Below are 15,269 nucleotides of genomic sequence, written 5' to 3'. Positions count from 1 at the left end.
TTTTGTGTGTGTTTGTGGGTGAATTAATTTGTTTATTTTTTTAGCTCCCACCAATAAGTGAGAACATGTGGTATTTCTTTTTCTCTGCCTGACTCGTTTCACTCAGTATTATTCTTTCAAGGTCCATCCATGTTGTTGCAAATGGTAGTATTTCATTCGTTTTTATAGCTGAGTAGTATTCCATTGTGTAGATATACCACATTTTCCGTATCCACTCATCCGATGATGGACATTTGGGTTGATTCCAGCTCTTGGCTATTGTGAAGAGTGCTGCAATGAACATTGGGAAACAAGTGTACCTTCGACTTGATGATTTCCATTCCTTTGGATATATTCCCAGCAGTGGGATAGCTGGGTCGTATGGTAGGTCTATCTTCAGCTGTTTGAGGAACCTCCAAACCATTTTCCATAGGGGTTGCACCATTGTGCATTCCCACCAACAGTGTAAGAGAGTTCCTTTTTCTCCGCATCCACGCCAGCATTTATCTTTCAGTGTCTTTTGGATTTTTGCCATCCTAACTGGGGTGAGATGGTATCTCAGTGTGGTTTTGATTTGCATTTCCCGGATGCTGAGTGATGTTGAGCATTTTTTCATATGACTGTTGGCCATTTGCATATCTTCTTTAGAGAAATGCTTACTTAGTTCTTTTGCCCATTTTTTGATTGGGTTGCTTGTTTTTTTCTTGTAAAGTTGTTTGAGTTCTTTATATATTCTGGATATTAGTCCTTTGTTGGATGTGTATTTTGCAAATATTTTCTCCCACTCTGTTGGTTGTCTTTTAGCTCTGTTAATTGTTTCTTTTGCTGTGCAGAGGCTTTTTAGTTTGATATAGTCCCATTTGTTTATTTTTCCTTTGGTTGCCTGTGCTTTTGGGGTCGTATTCATGAAGTCTGTGCCCAGCCCTATTTGCTGAAGGGTTTCTCCTATGTTTTCTTTAATAAGTTTTATTGTTTCGGGGTGTATATTTAAATCCTTGATCCATTTTGAGTTGATTTTAGTACATGGTGAGAGATGTGGGTCTAGTTTCAATCTCCTGCAAATGGATATCCAGTTATCCCAGCACCCTTTGCTGAAGAGGGAGTCCCAGTGAATAGGCTTGATGCCTTTGTCGAAGATCAAATGGCAGTAAGTGCGTGGGTTGATTTCTGGGTGTTCTGTTCTATTCCATTGATCAGTGTCTCTGTTTTTATACCAGTACCATGCTGTTTTGGTTATTGTGGCTTTGTAGTATAGTTTAAAGTCAGGTAGAGTAATACCTCCAGCTTTATTTTTTTTGCTCAGCATTGCTTTGGCTATTCGTGGTCTTTTGTTATTCCAGATAAATGATTGTATAGTTCTTTCCATGTCAGAGAAAAATGTCATAGGAATTTTAATGGGGATTGCATTGACAATGTCAAATGTTGATGAGAATATGGAGCAATTGGAATTCTCATCTATAGCTGGTAGGGCTGTAAAAGTGTATAACTAGTGTGTAAAATTAATTTACATTGGTGTAGACTGTGTGTTTAACAATATTTCTTATTAATTTAAACATATTCCTATCTTATAACCCAGTACTTTCATTCTTAAATATTTACTCAAGAGAGATGAAATCATATGGCTACAAAATGTCTTGTGCAAAAGTGTTCACAGAAGCAATACTCACAATAGTGAAGATATTAGAACAACTCAAATGTCCACCTTCTGACGCATGGATAAACAAGCTGTTATATATTCATACAAAGGAATACTACCCAGCAATGAAAAGGAAAGAACTAATGATACATGCAACATGATAGATAAATCTTATGCTGCATGCAACATTATGAAACATTGTGCTGAGTGAAAGAAACCAGGCACAAAAGAGCACGTGCTTTGTGATTCCATTCCTATGGAGCTCAAGAAGAGGTGACACTAATCTATAGTGGTAGGGTTCAGAATAGCAATTGCTTGGGGTAAGTGTGTGCAGGGGGAAAATTGACTGGAAAGGGGAAGGAGAGAATTTTGGGGTGATGGAAATCCATCATCTGATTTGTGAGTTGTTAACACGAGTATACACATTTGTGAAAGCCCACAGAACTATGCCTTTAAGATCTACGCATTTTACTCTATGTAAATTATACCTTGTGATAAGCAGAATAATGCCTCCCCCTCAAAAATATTCATGGCCTCATCCTCAAACCAGTGAATATGTTACTTTACATGGTCAAAGGAACTCTGATGTGATTAAATTAAGCCTCCTGAGATGGGGAGATTCCCCTGGATTCTCCAGTGAGTCCTAAACATATTCAAAGTGTTCTTCCAAGAGAGAGGTAGGAGGGTCAAAGACCAAGAGAAGATGTGATGGTAGAAGCAGAGTTTGGAGTGACACCATTGCTGGAAGTGGGCCGTGAGCCAAGGAGTACAGACAGTTTCTAGAATCTGGAAAAGGCAAGGAATGGATGATCTTACAGCACTGCCAAATTTGTTCTTTATTTTTTGGTGGCTGGCCAGTACAGGGATCGAACCCTGGCCATTGGTGTTATCAGAACCACACTCTAACCAACGGAGCTAACCTGCCAGCCTCTCCAACTTCTTGATTTTAGCCTTGTAAGATGCATTTTTGTACTTCTGACATCCAGAACTGTAAGATAATAAATTCGTGTTGTTTTAAGCCACTGTTTGTGGTAATTTGTGATAGCAGCAATAGGAAACTAATATATGCCTCATTTAGAAAAATATTTTTAAATGCACTGCTTAAATGAGCAGTCCCATGTGCTACCAGAAAAAAAAAAAAAAAAAGGTCGTATTGTAGAACAGACCTGGGCACTACTCTGGATTGTGCCATCTGTCAGCTCAGCCATGGAGCTGTTGGCCCTGAGCCTCAGTTTCTTAATCTGTAAAATCAAGATCATTACACTTGGCTTACCTCTCAGACCTGTCATGAAAATTAAAAGCAACAGAATAAGAAAACACTGACAACAGAAGACCAAAAAGTAAGGCCTTCTTCTTCATATTTTTTAAGGCTTTGTTATTATGCCAGACTTTTGTCCAGCATAAATGTATCAATGACCAAATGTGGTGGGGTAGTTTGAATTCTACTTCCTGTGTGTAAGATAACTATAGGGGAGGGGCAAAGATCATCTGGAGAACTTCCTATCAGGCTATTCCTATTCATTTTTAAAAAAATAACTTTATTTTAAAATACAGGCGTACCTCAAAAAGTTCATGGAAAGAATAGCATTAGCTTTTAATTCTATTTTTTCATGAACTTTTTGAAGTATCCTCATAGTTAAAGATTCATAAGAAGTTGCAAACATATGTTCCTGTTCATTTCTGAAGGGAGGCCACCTATTTCTCTCTTCTTATTCTGCTCCTGCTGGCATTCTGGAAGGCTCCTAGGTTCATGGAGTTCCTAATTGTAGTAACTGAGGTTTGCTGTGCACTCACAATGTGCCCAGCGTTGTGGTAAGCACATTACATATAATATGCTGTTTAAGCTTACTATTAATAACAACATGAAGGAGGTATTTTAGTTATTCCTGCTTTGCAGTAGAAGAAACCAAGGCATGGTCAAATGTTAAGCAACTTCCCTAAGTTATTCAGCTCAGAGTGTGGTATGCAGTATTTCAACCCAGAAGCCTGATTTCAGAGACCAAACACAAATGTGGAAGATGAATACATCCTTGTATCACAGAATAACTAGAGATATTTATATATTTTGCATGCAAATATACATGCATGTATATATACAAGGGAGATAGAGTATACATATATATATATATGAGGGAGTGATTTTTTTTTTTTCCTTTTTGTCTTTTTTCGTGACCGGCAACGGATCGCAACCCTCAGTGTCACACCCGTACCGGACCGGACTGGCAACGGGATCGCAACCCTCGGTGTTGCGCCCGCACCCCACTCAGCCAGTGAGCGGCCGGTCCATACGTGGGATCCGAACCCTCGGCAGGAGCGCCGCCGCGCTCCCAAGCGGCGCACTGTAGCAGTGAGCCACCGGGCTGGCCCCAATGAGGGAGTGATTTTTGTGCCAAGTCAAGGTACAAAGGCCACACAGTTTTCACGAGAAAGTAAGAAGGAAAAAAAAAACAACCAAAAAATCAACTGGAGACTGTCTTGAAACAGTGAGCACTTTCAGCACTTTTTAAAAGGTAAAGTAATTAGTTGGCAACTTATGAAGAGGTTAATCTGGGTATTCTTTCCTTGAGTAGCCCAACTAGGGGTATCAAAACCCAACTTCAGTTATATATGGATTCTGCAGAAGACCTTGGGAGTTCAGTCATGGAGCACATGGGACAGGTGCCTCTGGGAATGAGTGCCAGGTCCCTTCATCAGCTCCTCCATGTGAATTAGCCAGGCCTGCTCTGTCTCCCTTGTGAGAATTTTTCACTTGTCAAGCTTAAGAACTGATTGCATTAGTTTATAGCAATTAAATTCATCTCCAAGTCCTGGCAGTTCTCATCCCCTGATATATCTTGAAAATTCTACTTTTTTATTTCCGAGGTCACCATCAGAGCACAGCCTTTTTTACTTCATGTCACATAAACTTGCCAACGGGATCATTATCAGACTCATCTTCCTCAGACTCTCTTGCTGAAGAAGTTATAAGGGTTTCCTATAACTTTGTGCAGTGATTTCAAATTCCTCTGCTTGACCGCCCAGCATCTTTTCTCCCTCCTCTCCTCTACATCTCCAATCACATTTCCTTTTGCTCTAATGTGTACATCCTGCCTCAGATGCAATCACATCTGCTTGCAGGACCCTGCACCTTCCTATATGTTTCCTCTAGCTGGACTACTTTCACTCATTTTCTGATAATCTTCCTTTTCAAAACCAAACTCGAAAATCACTTTTTCTATGAAGCATATGTCCAGTTTAATCCTCTTTTTGTTGGACTGTCTCCCTTTTCTAAAATATTTCTTTGTGCTATTTTAGTTTGCACGTTATTTGGTCTTAGACATTTGCTGAATATTTTTACTCCAAAATTATAATTGGGGTGTAGTGAGGCAAGTGCCATGTCTCGCAGCATAAATATCATTATAAAGAAAATCTCTTGATTATGAAAGGATCTTGACAGCTCAATTAACGAGCTACTTATACTCATCTTTGCCTCTAAAAGAACCCATTATAAGAAAAAAAAAATGGTACAGTAACTGTCTTAGTCTGCCAAGGCTGCCTTAACAAAATACCGTAGACTGACTGGCTTAAACAACAGTTCTGGAATCTGGAAGTCTGAGATCAGAGAGCCAGCACGGTCGGGTTCTGGTGAGGGCCCTCTTGCTGGCTTGCAGATGGCTGCCTTTTTGCTGTGTGCTCACATGGGCTTTCCTTGATGCATAGGAGTGGTGTGTAGGAGTGGAGAGAGACCTCTCTCTGCCTTCCTCCTCTTACAAGGCCACCATTCCGTTCAGATTAGGACCTCATCTTTATGACCTCCTTTGTGGCAGCCAAGCAGACTAACCCAGATAGATAAAAGGAGCCCTGAGCTGCAGCAGCAGTTGATGAAATGCAATAAAGAGAAAGAGTATTTTTCACGACTCCCCCTCTCCCCTGTCTCCACACAGATGTGTCCTATGCCTTTGTGTGTGTGTCTGTGTGCTGCTAACAGTCATGAGGAAGGTCCTGGACAGGAGGAAAATTTCTGCCGTGAATCAGAGGGTTTGAGAATAAAGAAATGTTATGCTTCTTTTTGCCTGGGCCTTTTGAGGCATTAATCCCATAGATTCTCCTCCCACCACCAGGCATAAGAGAAGCTGTGAAAATAGGTACATGGCATATCTAGGCACAGGAGGGTCCAGAGTGTGGCTTGGGGTGTGGAGGGCGATCTAAATGTTCTTATGTACCTGAGGAGAGAGGAAGTGGAGCATGACTGCTGGGAACAGAGAGGTGAGTAGCCCAGACCATCTATGTAAAAGTATAGTGCTGAAATCTGGCAGAAACTTCAACTTCACAGGGCCAAGCTAAGAGCTACATCTGCAGGGGGTGGTCAGAGGTGCTGAGAGGACAGACAGCACCTTACACTAGGAGAGGACTCCAGTGAAGATCAGGGGCCAGGAGCATCTCCTTCTTCCCCACTGGACGCAACTATGTGATTTAAACTAAATGCAAGAAGTCCCCCTGGGATGGGTGTGTGTGTGTGTGTGTGTGTGTGTGTGTGTGTGTGTGTAGGTCTTGGACTGATTCAGTTTTAAAGTGGAAGTGTTAAAAACAAAATCAAAATAAGGAAAAACATTTGCTGTATTAAACCGAGGAAAAACGTAACCTCTAACAGACTGAATTGAGTGGTGTGCCACTTGGTGAGGCTGCTGACACCAAGTTCCGCAGTGAAATGAATGGTAATGTGTTCTGTTTACTGCCCTGACTGCGGAGGCGCACACCTGGTGACACCCTCAGTCACCCTCTGCCAGCCGCTCTCGAAGCCCTCAGCGCCCCCTCGTGGCCACCATGTGACACGGCCCCTGCTCAGGGTGAAGGGAGGAAGCCCCTTTCCTCAGTGTCTGGAGGCAGCTCATAGGGAGAAAATGGCCTGAGACTCCAACAATTACAACTCTTGGTGACATACACGTGATCATTTCCTGCAAAGCATGTCCATGGTGTCAAGATAGCAGAGGCAGGAGGGTTCCAGAATCAGTGCCCCGCGGTGCCCAGACCAGGCCTCTCCTGGGACAGTCTGAGTCCCAGGGAGGATTCAGTGTCCAGCCTCTGCTCTCTCTGTGGGGAGTCTTCTTTGGTGACCCTGTTCTCCTTTCCTGCTAGGCCTCAATTGAGGCCCTTTTGTCCTTCAGACATGTTTCATTACATTTTTTTTAAAAAACGAACTTTTAACCTTAGCATAGTTTTAGGTTTACAGAAAAGTTGCAGAGAGAGTACGGATTTCCCATATTCTCCACATCCAGTTTCCCCTGTTGCTAACATCTTGTATTAATATGGTACATTGGTCACAACGATCGAACCAGTATTAATACATCATTATTAACTAGATTTTTACTCTATTCTGCTTTCCCTTGTTTTTCCTTAACGTCCTTTTCTGTTCCAGGATCCCATGAAGAACCACATAACATTTAATCACGTCTCTTCAGTTTCCCAGATGGTTCTTGTTTTTGGTGATATTGGCAGTTCGGAGGGGTACTGGTAGGGAGTTTTGCAGAATGTCTCTCCATTGGGATTTGTCTGGTGTTTTTCTCATCATTAGACTAGTGTCATGTGTTTTCTTATCACTATCAATGCGACTTATCACTGCTGATGTCAATCCTGATTACCTGCCTGAGGGACTGTTTGTGAGGTTTCTCCACTGTCAAGGTTCTTTCTTCCCCCTTCTATTCTGTACCTTTTGGAGGGAAGTCACTATATGCAGCCCTGTTCCCTCGCTTTTGAATCTCAATGAGGAAGAGTCTTTGTCTCCAACTATTGTGTTTTTCAGTTATTTCACAATCAATTTATTAATTGTGGTACTAACTACATTACAAAATAATGTTTGGACCTATTTGCATGTTTAAATATTCTCCGAGGGATGTTGCCTCACAAAGAGAAGAAGTTACACTTGCATCGAGCAAAATGCAAAGCAGCAGGGAAGGAAGATTTCATCGGGGATGCTGAGCGCCAGTGCCAAGACTGTGTTCCCTGACCAGGGGACACACCTGGTACCCACCTGGCAGGGCTCAGGGTGAGAGTGCAAATAGAGGCCCGTATACTATGTTTCTAACAAATTAAAAGTTATAAATCAAGCAAACAATCTTAAATTATGTTCTGTCCACCTGCCAAAATAAATATACCTTCTCAAAAAATATGAAAAGCTATATAGTCTTATGTAACTGAAAACTGGCAAATATTAAAGACAATTGAATGTGATGATTACTGCACATGCCTGGGCGTTCTGCTGATGGGTTGGCCACGTTTGGGTGAATCATAATTCAGACACATATGTAATTTACGAATAACACATTTATTACAAATTTCTATTTTTCTTGACTTAATATCAGCAATATCTCCTGTTAATTCAAGATTTTCACAGAATTTCTGTTTTATTGACGTTAATGCCAAATTACATAATCTTTCTCGAGTCGTTGAAGTTCTTATACGGTTTTTAATTGCAATTTGGGGAAACCACTTTACTGAGGCTGTAATAATTAGAATTGCCTATAAACTTTTAAAAGGATTACTTAAATTATAAAAAATGAACCACATATATTACTAGCATGTTCAAATACTGTTATAGGTTTACATAGGGTAAATTACTTTTATAACAGAAAATATTGCTATGTATTTTAACTCATCATCTAAATTATTATTATAATTATCTTTCAAAGCAGTGTCTAGATCATTCACTATTAAGTTGTTCTTTCAAATTTTTCAAACAATGAGGTATTGTAAAGAGAACTTGAAATGCTGAATTTGTTAACTCTCTTTTCAATTAAGAATATATACCTTGATCTATGATTTGCCTTTCTGAGATTTGTTTCAGAATTTCTTGTACATGAATCTTCTTTCATGGTCATGAAAGCTTTTCTATTTCTTTTTTCTAAATTCCTCATATTTTATTTGAATATCATCTTTGTTGCATATTTTACACCAGTTTCTTTCAATTTAGAAAAAATTTCTATAAAATTAATATATATAATTTAATACTTTTAAAGTGGAATATCAAAGTAAATCTGTTTTGGTTTATTTTTAAAATTAAAAATACACAGTGAATCATACTAAATAAATATGGATAGCACAAATTCAAAATTAATTTTGTTTCTGATGATTATTTGCTCTTTATCTGGGGATGTTATTTTGCCAAACTTGCTTAATGTATCTGGAATGTTGTCTACATGAAACCTAATTGCTCTAACTATGTAGTACACATTCCCATGAAGTGTCAAATTATGGTGTCGAGTTATAGTTCATTTGGGGGCAGATGCAGAAGATATTGCATTTTACCTCGGAATTTTTCCAAAGAACAGCCTTGCTATTGGTGTAAATGAGCCCATTTCTTCCAGCAATAAATTCCAACTATGTGCCATATGTAGCACGAAGAAATGCTTCTGGATTTTTGTTAAAATCCTTGCTTAATCACCTTTTTCTTTGCCATTCATGTTAGTGAGATCAGGCAAGCCATTATTAATCTTACCCTTATCTCTTAAATCAGTGCTTAAAATTGAAAATTATTTTCTCAGTTTTTTGGTAAAGTTTAAACCTACATTCACAACTGATGCCACCTAGTGAAATACTGATGAACTTTGATGAGTTTTCCTTTTCTGGTAGTTCAACAATATATACAGTGAATATTAGCTTTTCAATGTGAATTTTGAGTGTGGTACAACCTAGTTGGACTGAATAACAATAACTTTTTAAACTTTATATATGTTTTCTTCTCTCACCTTATGATTCATTACTATGAATCTCTCACCTATGATTCATTAACTTAGTGGCCTCATTTTGAATTTTGTAAACTGGAGAGTGATCCTTTGCTTCATTACATTTTAGTTCATTTTATCATCAAAACTGAAATAATTTCTACTAAACTTACTGTGTTTTTAGTGCCACAAAAAGCATCATTATGCTTAGCAAATTTTAGACGCCTAATGTCTTCCTTTTAAGAACATCACAGTAAGATCCTCTATTGGTGTTTACATATCTTTATTAAATTTTATTGATTGCCCTTTATTCTTCCTTTTTTTTCAGTTTTAGTAATTTCATTTGTGCTTTTTCTGTGTGCAGATTGTGTTTTGTGACATGTAATTACATCTTCATTTGGTAAAGAATATGAAGCTGTAGGAATTTCATCCGACCTTTGAAGATTGTGAATTGATGAGAATAATTTGCTAATTTAATATTTTAATAGCAATTAAATCTTCATTAAGTAAAAATATATAATATCTTGGGCAAGAATTTGATGTGGGTCATACCTGACAGAAATTTGCTCATTTTTCTTGTTTCTAGTTTTAAAATATCCATACAATCTGCCTCTTTGAAGAACTTCTAACTTATTTTCTTTTTAGTGTATTTTCTGAGTTCCACCTTCATATGTTCTATTTCTATAATGATCTCAAAGATCTAAAGCACTAAACAATAAAACTTAAAGTGCACATAATTTAGATACATTCTCATCTAAATACAAACGAAAATAAATTTAAAAATAAAAAAATTAAAATGAAATATTCATATTCCAAAAATTATTTTTTGTTAAATATTTAAAATTGTATGCTAAATTTAAAGGTAGGGTATAAATTATAATGAATTAATATAAAATTTTTAATAAAATAATTTAAATGAAGTTGGAACACTTGTATTTAATTTTTTGAAAATTTAATTAAATCACATTGTTACAGGGCCTTGCCTGGGAAGGCGAAGGGCTGGAGAAGACACTCAGAGAGCCTCTAGCATGGACATCTGGATCTCTGTGGTCTGAGTCTGGTCTGCCCCATCCCCTCATTTTCCCAACAAGGGCGGGGGAACCATGGATTCTACCCCAAGCATGTGGCCGGTTATATGCAGAGTGGTCATGGCCTCCACCCCACACCAGCCCAGGGTAGTTTCACCCTCCAGGTGTGTGCCTGCCAGGAGCACAACTTGATTTTCTGGGGTGATGCCCCCAGGTGAAGCTACGTGAGCCTTAACCTGGGCGACTGTCTCCTGGCTGGTCACCTTGAGGGTGTATAGCTCCTGGGCATATACAAAAATCTGCATGTCGGGGACTGAACCGGTGACTGAACTGTGGCACCTGCTGTCCCTGCTGGGAAAATGGAATCAAGAAAGAGGGGACTAAGGTTATGGAATATGGGAAGTGAAAAGCAGGAGAGAGGGGGACCTGAGCTGAGGGGTCTCTGTCCCAGGAGCCAAGCGCAAGTTCTCGCCAAGGCTCCGTCTGTTTTCTGTTCCCATCCTTGGTATAATTTTGGTCCTGGTGGAGGGGTGGGTTCGGTGTAGCTTCACTGATGTCTTCCTTGGTTTCTCAGGGTCTGGATAGTGCATGTCTCACTGCAAGTCTGCAGCTCCAGGCTTACTGGAAACAGCTTTACATTTATGTAAATAATGTCATCTTGCCTCCTAATCAAGGTTCAAAATATCAACTGCAGGAAAAGAGGGAACTCAGAGAAATACATCTAAGAAAAAAAACTTGTGTCCTTTTACAATTTGCCTACAGGCCATGCAGTTTTGGGCCCCAACATGGCTTCAGTCCTGCTCACTTCAACAGCTTCGCCACTGTCAATAGTTCCTTCCATTTCCATGGAACGAAGGGACAACTCATCTTACTGCTTCAAGTAGTAAAAAGTCCCTGCAGAGTCACCAAAGCTGTTGGAGTGAGCAGGTCTAAAGCCATGTTGGGACCTAATACTGCCTGGGCTGCAGGAAATGTTAAAAGACAAAATTTTTTCCTCAGTATGTAATTCTGAGTTCCCTCTTTTCCCATAGCTATTTGATATTTTGAACCTTGGTTGTGGGACAAGATGACATTACTCACGTAAATGTAAAGTTGTTTTCCAGTCAGCCTGGAGCTGAAGACTTGCAGTGAGACATGTACTATTCAGACCCTGAGAAACCAAGGAAGACAGCAACAAAGCCATACTGACCCCACTGCTCCAGAGGGACCTGAGATAACACTAAGGAAGGATGACAACAGAAAACAGATGGAGCCTTGGTGAGATCTTGCACCTGTCTTCTGGGATGAAGCCCTGACAGCTCACGTCCCCGTCTCTCCTGCTTTTTACTTCCCACTTTCCATTCCCTCAGTTTCATCTTTAAAAGCTCCTCAGTAAGTTTGAGTCAAGGAGATGCTTTTAGTCTGGCCTTTCTCTTTCAGGTTTACTGGAGAGATGGGTTCGCTGAACATCTCTCCTCAGATCACTGGTATTCCTGAATAAAAGCTGACTTCCATTTTCACCAATGATTTGACATTTGGGCTGTTTGTTTGGGGGCAGGCAGCCGGACTTGAGTTTGGTAGCAACCTTAAATATTTTATAAAAATAAAATGATTTGCACTTCTAGCATTCAATGTTCATCTAGCTACCAATGTGAAGAATCAATATTGAGCTTCATATCTATTATGTCTAGACCTATTTCTATAAATTTAAGAGTAACATAAAATGTTTAATTTTGCAAAGTGTCCTTTTGCCACTATGCAACTGCTGTGAACATTTGTGAAATTTGTGAGAATCTGCAGAACCACGCACTGGAGTCTGAAGTGGATCAAAAATGGATAATTGGCAGTACTGGGAAGTGATGGTTTATTTTGAGAGAATCTTTTACATTTATGTTCTCTAAGAGGTGTAAATGAATTGGTGTTGGCTTTTACCGAAGCAGCATTTATCTCCGTCATTAGCATCAGATCAATACTTGGGTGTCAGATCAAGCCTTTCAGGACATCAGGATAAAATTGCCTTTTGTTTCAAGGTCTTTGGGAAGAGATACATGGAATCATTTTCCCAGCACAGATGGTGTTAGTTGCAAGTGATGTTTAGGTTGCATGTCACATTGAGTCAGAGTGCATTCATGGCTCTCATGGGCACATGTGTGTGTGTGTCCCCTAAAATATAGGGTCCAGGGCAGGTCCCCTTTTGCTCAGGCCAGGGCAGTACTGACACCTGGGATTAGAGCTGTGTGAGTTGAAGAATAGCTTCAGAGTTACAAATTCTTTTTTTTTTTTTTAATTTAAAGTCTTGTTAGTTAAATACAAACATGGGCTGAAATTCTTATAAAGTAGTAGCCAAAAACAAACCAACCAAACCAAACAAAACACCAAAAACAACAACAAAAACAAAACTACCAGAAAACTCTAACTCTCAAAACATTATGTGAATTTTTGTCAAGTGATGGTCATATTCTTTTGCTAGATCATTCATTATTTTTTATAGCTCAAAGTCCACATGTACCCCCCCCCAATTTATCCAAAAATGCAAAAGAGCTTGTGCATATTATCAAGAGATGTGACCTCCCTGTTATTCTTCATGGTGCTTAATCCAATTTCTAGTTAATTTTTTATTTATGTATTATCTGTTTAATGTTTATTTTCCTTGTTGGGCTTTGAGGAAGACAATCCTACCTTCTTCCTTCTCTGGGTTCAGAATCCATTAATAAACAAGACATGGAATCAGACAGGTAAAGTATCAGCCTTATTACTGATAACACTATTCTGACAACTCCACTTGCTGCTGGTATTTATGACTTATTCAAAGGGAGATGGAGTTTTTGCAAATTCAGCTAGGTTCTTGGAGGATATATGCAACCCTCACAATCCTCCTGTAGTGGATTGAATTATGTTCCCCCCAAACTCACTGAAGCTTGAATTATGTCCCCCAAGTTTTATGTATTAGAAACTTGGTCCCCACTGTGATGGTTAAGAGGGTGGGAAATCCTATTATGGTAATTGAAAGGTGGAGCCTTGACGAGGTGATTGTAGGGCCATGCCTTAGGGAATGGATTAAAAATGGTGGTCAGGGGCATGGTTCTGAGGGCTTTAAAAAGAGAGTGGATGAGAAGTTCTCTCTCTGCTCTGCCATTTTGACATGTGATACCCTGTCATCGCTGTCACCACCACGAAGACCCTCACCAGATGTGTTCCCTGAACTTTGGACTTCCTAGCCTCCAAAACTGCAAGAAATAAATTTCACTTTCTTTGTGAAATACCAGTTTTGTGTATTTTGTTATAAGCAAAAGAAATGGACTAATACACCTCCATTCCTCAATTCTTGTAGGAGATATTGTAAACATTTCCAGAAATTAAAAAAATTAAATGCCATCTCTTTTAATGAAAAAAATATGGCCATATGGCCTGCTGGGAGTAGAATTGCAAGAGGAAGGATGTGGACATGCTACATGAACCACAGGACAGTTCCAGAAATACCATGCATAGAGTTGGTGCACAGCACCTGGGCCATTCTTTCTAAGCATGTTGGGCCAGGGGTGATGGAGATGGACATTTAAGGAGGAAAAATCATGCAAGATTTTAGAGTTCCTGACCCTGCAGGCGTCCTAGAATCTCTGGCATAAAAGAGAAACCTCAATTTTCACTCATTTTGAGGGAATGGCTTGAAAGAGTTTAGTGAGGTTGCGTGAGATTGCCAGGGGCCTGGAACTGGGAGAGAGATAAGAAAGGAGTGAATTAGCAAATGACAGTAGCTCAGAATAAATGTTGAGACAGCACAGAAACTTGCATGCTCGTTGAAAGTAAGCAGACAAAGCCAGATTAATGCTTACAGTGAGACCGTGGATGGGGAAGGATCAGTTCTGGCTGGGCCCAGGAGGCGAGGAGAAGGAGGTGAGCCTCCCCGCAGTGTTAGTGGAGGGTAAACAAGAGAGACGAGGTGTAGGGAGATGTGATGAAGCTTGCGTGGCTTACAGATAAAAGGCAGAAAGTAAAAATGTGGTCACTTCTAATGAAATTGATTTGGGAAACTTGGGATCCTGCAGCACACCTGATGGTTTGTTGTTAATGGAACAGACTAACAGCTTGGTGTACTCAAATGGGAGCTGAGTAAGAAGCCATAGCTAGGAGGAATGTGAGTGAGAACTTGCCAGGCAGGCCTGAAGGCCAGGCTGTCTTGCAGAAGAGCATTTCATGTGTTTGAACCTTAAGAAACATTGATTCAAGTTCAAGGCTGCTATGTGAAGTTGTGAGCGAATGCTCAGTAGGGTTTACTTTAGAAGAGGGCATTTCTACACACAAACCAAAAAGACCAAAATAAGGCATGTACTATTAGGCTCAGGCAGCACTAAGTAAACCGTTCTGTCCACACTGGGGATCCCAGCCATTCTTTGTTTATTTATCTAGTCTTACTTTAGACTCTACTAGGACTGTAGTAGAACATCTAATAAATCCAACCACAGGTACAGAGTGATCTTTAAACATGAAGGTAGTAGCCAAGCAAATTTTACTTTATCTAGTCTTACTTTAGACTCTACTAGGACTGTAGTAGAACATCTAATAAATCCAACCATAGGTACAGAGTGATCTTTAAACATGAAGGTAGTAGCCAAGCAAATTTTATGTGTCCTGTGCAATTTTGTGGGAAGTAAGCTGGAAGGTGGAAATGCATTTGCAAATCTGCAGCTTCTGAAGCATTTGATTTTGAAGACTAACAGGTGACAAGGCTGGCTGTTTACTTTCACTATTTTAAAAGGAAAATTTAGGGCTGGGTTGGTCCTTGGAGATCATCTAATCTCACCCTCTCTTTTAGAAAGGGTAACAGACACATAGAGGGCCTGAGCTTTGTTAAGGACTGCAACACCTAGCTAGCAGTAGGGATTCTCTCAATTCCCTTATCCCTAACCCAAAGGCAAGCTCTGATAAGGCTAGAAAGTGGTAGTCAGTGTC

The sequence above is a fragment of the Galeopterus variegatus genome, unplaced genomic scaffold (genome assembly GCF_000696425.1).
Source record: "Galeopterus variegatus unplaced genomic scaffold, G_variegatus-3.0.2 Scaffold1029, whole genome shotgun sequence".
NCBI classification, from domain to species: Eukaryota; Metazoa; Chordata; class Mammalia; order Dermoptera; family Cynocephalidae; genus Galeopterus; species Galeopterus variegatus.
This window is presented reverse-complemented; position numbering follows the sequence as displayed.